This window comes from Lolium rigidum, chromosome 1, assembly GCF_022539505.1.
Source record: "Lolium rigidum isolate FL_2022 chromosome 1, APGP_CSIRO_Lrig_0.1, whole genome shotgun sequence".
Taxonomy (NCBI): Eukaryota; Viridiplantae; Streptophyta; class Magnoliopsida; order Poales; family Poaceae; genus Lolium; species Lolium rigidum.
Window position 1 is genome coordinate 308,409,069 of NC_061508.1, and position 8,810 is coordinate 308,417,878.

General features: G+C 44.7%; 2 pseudogenes; one reads left to right on the forward strand and one right to left on the reverse strand.

Moving 5' to 3' along the window:
• Positions 1-1,336: 1,336 nt before the first annotated feature.
• Positions 1,337-4,824, forward strand: LOC124661257 (annotated as a pseudogene).
• A 1,581-nt stretch (positions 4,825-6,405) lies between these two features.
• Positions 6,406-8,257, reverse strand: LOC124661267 (annotated as a pseudogene).
• Positions 8,258-8,810: the final 553 nt, after the last annotated feature.

Consider the following 8,810-nt stretch of genomic DNA (forward strand, 5'->3'; position numbering starts at 1 on the left):
TAATTATAGAACAGGCGTTGGAAGTTTTCAACTGGTCAGTCAAGGAAGAGGATCCTACGCCGTTGAACTGAATCGATGGTGACAAGTTTAGTTACTACCAAGTCATATGTTGCTTACACGGCAACAAAGCCGAAATGCTGGACGTGTTGAAATGAATAACCTTAATGTTTCATTAGATAGCACCTTCTTTTTTAGAAATATGGTCAAAAATAGCCTGGACCAGTAAAATTTAGATTATCCGTGAGTTAAACCTGATATATCATTTTTGCCTTATGCCGCACTAAAAGGAAGTAAAGAAAACATCATGACCCTAAGCAACTCCACCATCTAAAGAAACCTACAACAATGCAAAAGAGAGGTGTGGCACCCAGCATCCAAGCTTGCCGATCATGTGTTGAAGCTGTAGTTTGACATATCTAGTCTTTGTTAGGCCGACCCAATGTCGCTATATCGTTACTGCTCTTGCCGAACTACTCCAACTATTAGATACTTCTACCAAACAACTACCCCAAAAGAACGATCTCATGGAAAGCGGTGGTATAATATACTTAACATACTTAACAGCCCCTTTACGTCTGGCATGGATAACACATCCCATCACGCCCAATAGGGGCGTGGATAAATTTGGAATTAATGGTGCGGGGATTGAGACTTGAACTGAGTACCATTTAGATACTTCCACCAACCAACTATCTCAAAAGACTGGTCTAATAAAAAGTGGTGGTATGATATACTTAACACTAGCGAGCACCCTCCACTAGCCCTCCAAAGAGAGGTAGCCATGCAAAAGGGAGAACCGTTGGTGAGAGAGATCAACGACTCGATAACCTAGCTTTGGACTTGCAAGGGAACACACCATGGATATGCATGTGTTGGACACGAAGATCTCTGGTCCACATAATGTCGCCCATCCGCATCAGACCAGTCGAGCCTAACTATATGGTTACCACTCTTGTCAACACCATCCACCTGCTCGGTGGGGGGAGTAAGCCCCACAGAAGGGAATACCATAGCAAGATAACAAAGAGTTCAACTAAATGACTTATGCTTGCCCTCTGCTCACCCTTTGAGGGCAAGAAGATTTGAAGGAGAGAGTAAACTTCGTGAGATGAAAGACATCCAAAGAGATGAAATCAAGAACTCGTTAACCCGACATTAGAGGGGCGGATCTAGTAGATACGAAGAGGATGGAGCAGAGGCGCCTAGAGGAGATAGCTCATAGGAGCACAAAATGACCAAATAAGGGGAGCGGGGAGGCTAAAGAAAAGATAGACGAGAACGCCTTAGCCGAAATTACAATGAGCCACGAAAAATGCATTTTGGCCTTTTGGTCTTAATGATTTTGAATCCAAGCCAGACTCTGAGAGTTTGGAAATTTTTGTCAGATTTCATCAAACTTCAGTTCGAATTTCAGTCACATTCAAGCAGTAATATTTATCATGTGGCCTGGCATTGAAGACTGAAAATACTAAAGTTTTGATTATTTATTTAAGTGCTGCTAAAAATAATTACGTTTGGTCGAAATATTTTGGTGACTCATGAATCCAGGGAAAAATCTTATGAGAGATATCAAATTTCATCAAACGTCCAAGCGGAATTTTTTGTCATGTGGTCGGATATGGAAAACTAAAATTGCTGAAGTTTTGAAAACTTTTTTCAGTGCTGCCAGAAATATTCACACACTGATAGTTGAGACTATAAAATGATCATAGATCACTTGAGAACACAGTTTCTCCATGTCAGAATTCAGGCAAATTCAGTCTACTCCATGGCATGTGTGCCTTAAGTAGCAGAACAAGAATTTACAGTGGCGACAAAGAGGAACAGAGAAAAAAAAATATTAAAGAATAAATTCAATAAAACAAGACTCACATATGCACGCTACACATGAATTTGTTTTGCAAGATCATCACCCAAATCTTCAAATTTCCCAAGCCGATTTGAACAAATTAGCACTCGCTGATGAGCTCCCGTATGGCCCGCATGGTGGCCGGGGAGAAGATGAAGCTGCTTGGGGACAGGAGCGATGATGCAGCACTCGGAGAAGTAGAAGGCCCCGGATGATCATCACCACACGGCGTACGCTGCTGCTGCCCGAGCGCGAGAGCCAAAGCTTCCGCGGCCGCAGACGTTGAGGCCCCATCGTAGTCCCGAGCTCCGGACGCTGCCGTCGATGTCGACGAAAATGACTGCTGCTTACCCGTGAGCCGCTGCACCACAGACATGAACTCGTCCGGCGCAGCATGGATGATCCTCGGCGTGTGCTCATAGATAATCACCGGCCCAGCTGGTCCGCCGTCAGAGCTGCCAGCGACGACGCGGGGTTTCTTGGACGGCCGGGTCGTCAGGCTCAACGGCTGCGGCCTCCGGCCCTGGAGACCAGTTGATCTCTTCGCCTTGGAGTTGGACGAGGACGAGGACGACATGGCGGCGTGTGACTGTCTGATACTGTGATCTATGTGCTTACGCTGTCTTTGCAAGCGGATTCGACTTCCTCCGACGCATGGCGCCATTGAGGCTTATATATAGCGGGGGGCGTCGCCGTGTTAGAACACCATGCATGGCGCAAAAGAAATGGTGAGCCGAACTTGGACTTGTTAATTTCCATATCCGTGCATGGCTGCAATTCTGCGTGCACGCGAAAAGGTCAGAGGCTGGATAAACTAGTGTCGATCCCTCCGTATGGAACAAGTTGGTGGTTGCGTAATGCGTAGTATATCAAAATAACGCTTTAATTTGCTAATTCTTGGTCGACTCCTAGGCTAGCTATATGACTGTTGAGCTATTCGTGCTAGCATAAGTTGCAATATGAATTGTAACTGAGATTTTTTTAGTGTCGGGTTTAGGGTTACAACTGATAAAACGACCGAAATATTTGATTGCTTCGTGATTCGTGTTACTCATAAATTATAATGCTGGTTGCAAATACCCCCGGATCATTGGACTGCTTCGTGATTCATGATAGTCATGCGTTACGTCGTGGGTTGCAACTATGATTTGATGACACCACTGGCAATCAGCATAATTCTGAGTCGACTATGAATTAATCAAATGCTTCAAAATTTGTATGCGATCTCTCGTTAGATAAAAATATCCTTACATGTGTACAGTGCAACATTTGAACGTTACGTTTTGTATGATAATGCATGTAAAGAGTTTAGAATATATTTATGTCACATTTTTTATGGCAAATACACTATGATATTGTTTTCACCAACCCAACCAAAAAAAAGTGATTCACTATTCCCTCGTCATGTAATATAAGATGCTAATAACATCTTATATTGGCTTTAATATCATATACTTCCAACGTTCGGAATATGATTTCGTTGATTTATCTAAATTTGGGTGTATGTGTATATTAAATATTGTTAGGTACATTTAAATTTAGATAAATGGTTGGCATCTTTTTCGACCGGAGAGAGTATTATTGAACGGATAAAGTAGTTTTGAGCCACCACTCTTCTTTTCGGAAGTCCCCTCGAAAGGGAAGTGAGAAAAGAAAAACAGATGTTTGATTAATTAGAGGAATAAGTAAACCAGATAAAATAGCACTAGAGCACCATCGGATGCCGGTCACCACCACACCAACATGCCAAATGCCTCGTCTGCTTTTGGAGCGGAGCTAGTATGATATGCACTTAGCAGCCGGCAGACGTATGCATTACAATCGGTATGAGTAGTTAATTAAGTAATGTAAGGTTAAGATTGCATGACAATAGCTATTGAACACAGATGGAGTTCAATTATAAATAGTACGTATACGAGGTAGTCGGCCGGTTAGTTGACCCTGATGATGCTGCTTCTTCCTGGACGGAGCATGCTGGACGCATAGCTGCATTTAACACGCGAGTTCAATGTTAGAGGCTTAGCTAACCGGTGATTATTATCATACGTACAGGATAATGCATGGAAAGAAGGAACACCAACCAGGAAAATACTTCATTAGTTTAACTAGCTTGCTCCAGGCCAAGTATGTTGCAAGCATGCGTGAGGAGACAAGTATGAGACGCTTCGGTTGTGCAATATAATCTCCTTTTTTTTTTTTTGCGAGAGTGCAATATATATAATCTCCTTGCATGAATGAAGTCTAGTTTGAACCTTTTATGTCCCTATTTTCATTCATCGGACCCGCATATGTTTGAAATATTCACTCGGTTTATCAGAAATAAAACTTTGTCATGTCACCAACTGAAACAAAATAGATGCTCAACTGAAGCAAAAAAAAACTTTATCTTGCGTATGAGACGCTGATTTTATGATACTGTGTACTTCATGTAAAATATTAAATTATTAACTGAGATTTGGTTTCACATCTGTTTGTGACTGAGACCCGTACGTGGTCGTCGACCCCATATATCCAGAGCGTCAAGGGCAAGGTGGTCATGGACGCCTTCCGCTTCGCCGACCCGGCCTCGACGAGTATGCTGGGAGAGCCCAGGCGTGCAGACCACCTCCAACGTCAGCGGCGTGGTGCAGTCGTCGGCCGGGGCGCTCGTGAAGAAGCTCTGGATGCTCTACTACCCGCTCGCCATTGGGCACCGGATAGGCGAGGGAGAGGAGCTCATGCTCGCGCGCCTCAGCCGCAAGCGCTGGCCCAACGGCCTCGTGCTGCCAAGGTTCGATGACGAGAAGGACGCGGCGGTGGTGAGAGCGATGCTGGACCTCGCGGTGGAGTACGACGCGCAGGTCAGGAAGGAAGATGGGACGCCTTCTGAGAGGCTGGCCGTGGTCAGGGCGGGGAGGACGGATGCCAAGAACCAGCTCACGGAGAAAGCACAGGTGGCCATGTCCGCCAACATCGCCCACACGGTCGTGTTCTAGCTAGGTGGTACTTTGCGTGTCTCTTCTATCCAGACGCACTACTGCTGCTGATCGATGTCTTTCGAGTAAATTGAAAATGCCAAGAATACTTTCATGATAGACCTGACATGCATATGTGTTGCGCTTACTCAAGACGGTTTTTGTGAGCTGTTTGTGATAGATAAACTGCACAATCGAATAACTCTAATAGAACTCGGCTCTATTTCAACAAGTTATTTTCCTTGGTCAAATTTTAACAAAGCATTTACTCTCAAATAAGTTGGGTAGCCTAGAGGTGAAACCCATAAGATCTAGTAACCAACTTATAGTTCTGGCACATGGATAGCAAGCTTCTGCGCGGCTCTTTCCATTAATTACTAGTTCTTTGGTGATACTCCAGTCTTTCAGATCTCTCTTTACGGACTCCTCCCATGTTAAGTTTGGTTTACCCCGTCCTCTCTTGACATTATCAGCACGCTTTAGCCGTCCACTATGCACTGGAGCTACTGGAGACCTGCGCTGAATATGCCCAAACTACCTTAGATGATGTTGGACAAGCTTCTCTACAATCGGTGCTACCCCAACTCTATCTCGTATATCATTGTTCTGGACTCGGTCCTTCCTCGTGTGGCCACACATTCATCTCAACATGCGCATCTTCGCCACACCTAACTGTTGAACATGCCGCCTTTTAGTCGGCCAACACTAAGTGTCATACAACATTGCGTGTCGAACCACTGTCCTATAGAACTTGCCTTTTAGCTTTTGTGACACTCTCTTATCATAAAGAATGCCAGAAGCTTGGCGCCACTTCATTCATCCAGCTTTGATCCGGTGGTTCACATCTTCATGAATATTCCCATCCTTGTGCAGGATTGACCCCAAGTATCGAAAGGTGTCCTTCTGAGGCACCACCTGCTCATCTAGGCTAACCTCCTCCTCGTGCCTAGTAGTACTAAAACCGCACATCATGTACTCAGTTTTAGTTCTACTAAGTCTAAAACCTTTCGATTCCAAGGTTTATCTCCATGGTTCTAACTTCCCATTTACCTCCGTTCGACTATCATCGATTAGGACCACATCATCCGCAAAGAGCATACACCATGGGATATCTCCTTGTATATCCCTTGTGACCTCATCTATCACCAAATCAAATAGATAAGGGCTCAAAGCTGACCCATGGTGTAGTCCTATTTAATCGGGAAGTCGTCAGTATCGCTATCTCTTGTTCGAACACTTGTCACAACATTACCATACATGTCCTTAATGAGGGTAATCTACTTTGTTGGGACTTTGTGTTTCTCCACGGCCCACCACATGACCTGTCACGGTATCTTATCGTAGGCCTTCTCCAAGTCAATGAACACCATATGCTGGTCCTTCTTTGCTCCTTGTATCTCTCCATGAGTTGTCGTACCAAGAAGATAGCTTCCATGGTCGACCTCCCAGGCATGAAACAAAACTGATTTTTGGTCACGCTTGTCATTCTGCTTAAACGGTGCTCAATGACTCTCTCCCATAGCTTCATTGTATGGCTCATAAGCTTAATTCCACGGTAGTTAGTACAACTCTAGACATCCCGTTTGTTCTTGAAGATTGGTACTAATATACTGCGTCTCGATTCTTCTGGCATCTTGTTTGCCCGAAAATGGAGTTGAAGATCTTAGTTAGCCATACTATCGCTATGTCTCTGAGGCCTCTCCGCACCTCAATCGGGATACAATCAGGGCCCATTGCATTGCCTCCCTTCTTCCTTCTCAATGCCTCCTTGACCTCAAACTCCTGGATTCGCCGCACAAAATGCCTACTAGTATCATCAAAGGAGTTGTCCAGTTGAATGGTAGAGCTCTCAGTCTCCCCATTGAACAGCCTGTCGAAGTACTCCCACCATCTATTCTTAATCTCCTTGTCCTTCATAAGGAGCTGGTCTGCTCCATCCTTGATGCATTTGACTTGGTCAACATCCCTCGTTTTTATCTCTTGGATCTTGGCCATCCTATAGATGTCCTTTTCGCCTTCCTTCGTGCCTAACCGCTGGTAGAGGTCCTCATACACCTGACCTCTTGCTTCACCCATAGCTCGCTATACAGGTACTTCTCCATGCGGCCTTCTTTGCCATCTTGTACTTCTCCATGTGGTCTGCACTCCTATCTAGGTACAGGCGTCAGAAACAATCTTTATTCTCCTTAATAGCCTTCTAGACATCAATGTTTCACTACTAGGTATCCCTAACTTAACTTCTACTTCCTCTGGACACTCCAAACTCCTCTGAGGCCATCTTACGAATACAGGTCATCATCGTCATCCACATATTTTCTGCATCACCTCCTTCCACCCAAGGGCCCTCTTTAATGACCCTCTCCTTGAACGTCTGAGCTACCTCCCCCTTGAGCTTCCACCACTTAGTTCTAGCGACTTTCGCACGCTTATCCCGCTGGACACGGAGTCGAAAGCGGAAGTCAGCCACCACAAGCTTATGCTGATGGACAACACTCTCTCCAGGTAGCACCTTACAATCTAGGCACACACTCCTGTCTTCTCTCCTTGAGAGGATGAAGTCAATCTGGCTACTGTGGTGGCCACTACTAAAAGTCACTAGGTGTGATTCTCTCTTTTTAAAGAGGGTTTTTGCTACGATCATGTCGTACGCTAAAGCAAAGCTTAGGACATCTTCCCCTTCTTGATTCCTGATGCCATAGTGAAAGCCCCCATGCACCCCTTCAAAACCTATGTTAGATGTACCCACGTGGCCATTAAGATATCCTCCTATGAAGAGCTTTTCGCCACTGGGTACACCCCAAACCAAGTCCTCTAGGCCTCCCCTGAACTTCCTCTTGGTGTTCTTATTGTGGCCTATTTGCGGGGCATAAGCGTTAATAACATTGAGAACAAAGTCTCCAATTACCAGCTTGACCAGGATAATCCGGTCCCCACATCTCTTGACGTCTACCACTGCAAATTTGAGGCTCTTGTTGATCAAGATGCCTACTCCATTTCTGTTTGGAGTCATTCCCGTATACCACAGCTTGAAGCCGGTATCCTCTAATTTCTTCGCCTTCTGTCCCCTCCACTTGGTCTCCTGAACGCAAAAGATATCAACACCTCTCCTCACCGATGTGTCAACTAGCTCCCGAAGCTTACCTGTCATGGACCCTACGTTCCAGTTACCTAAGTGAAACCTTCTAGGCTCGGCTAGCTTACTTACCCTTCGTATTCGTCGAGTCAAATGCGAAGACTCTTGCTCATTTTCCACTACACCTGAGCGCCGATGTAGCGCGCCACTAAGGATGCGACGGCCCGATCCTTGCTCACTTGCCACCGTATCCAGATCAAGAGACGGCGCGCCACCTAAGGGGTGACGACCCGGCCCTTGCCCATTTGACACCACACCCGGGTTCCCGTATGGCGCGTCTCTAAGAGGGTTACGCCCCAATGAAAATATTTTGGGTTTCATCTCTATAAGAGTGGCTGAGTTTTTTACGTTGGCTCACCAAGCCTATCACAACCCTCCTCCTTTACCTGGGCTTGGGACCGGCTATGTTAGGACAACATAGGCGGAGTAAAAAAAAAAACCCGCTGATATATGCAACATCAAATTTATATTAGCATTAAATTTTATTTTACGATGAACGGAATGAAACTAAATTGATTTTTTAGATGTAATTTTTTTATAAACTTGGTAAATCTGAAGTAGGTTGACTTATCACAACCATAGAACTTCAGCTAATTTGGACCAGAGCCAGTATATGTAAAAAAAGAATAGAAGACACTAGTGTTGAAAACGTTCTTTTTTTCAAGGGCACGTATGAATCCTCATGATGTAAGCATTAAGTTTAAATTTAAAAAAGTTGTGGGCTACAAAACAAAGCCAAATATTTGGATCCGTGATGAAAGTGCTATTTACTAGTATTATAGATCCACACATTCGCTGTTTTTTAAACACACGAAGTAGTTGTTTGTTAATGAATTTCTACATCTACAAAGCTTACAAATGTTGCATGTGTGGG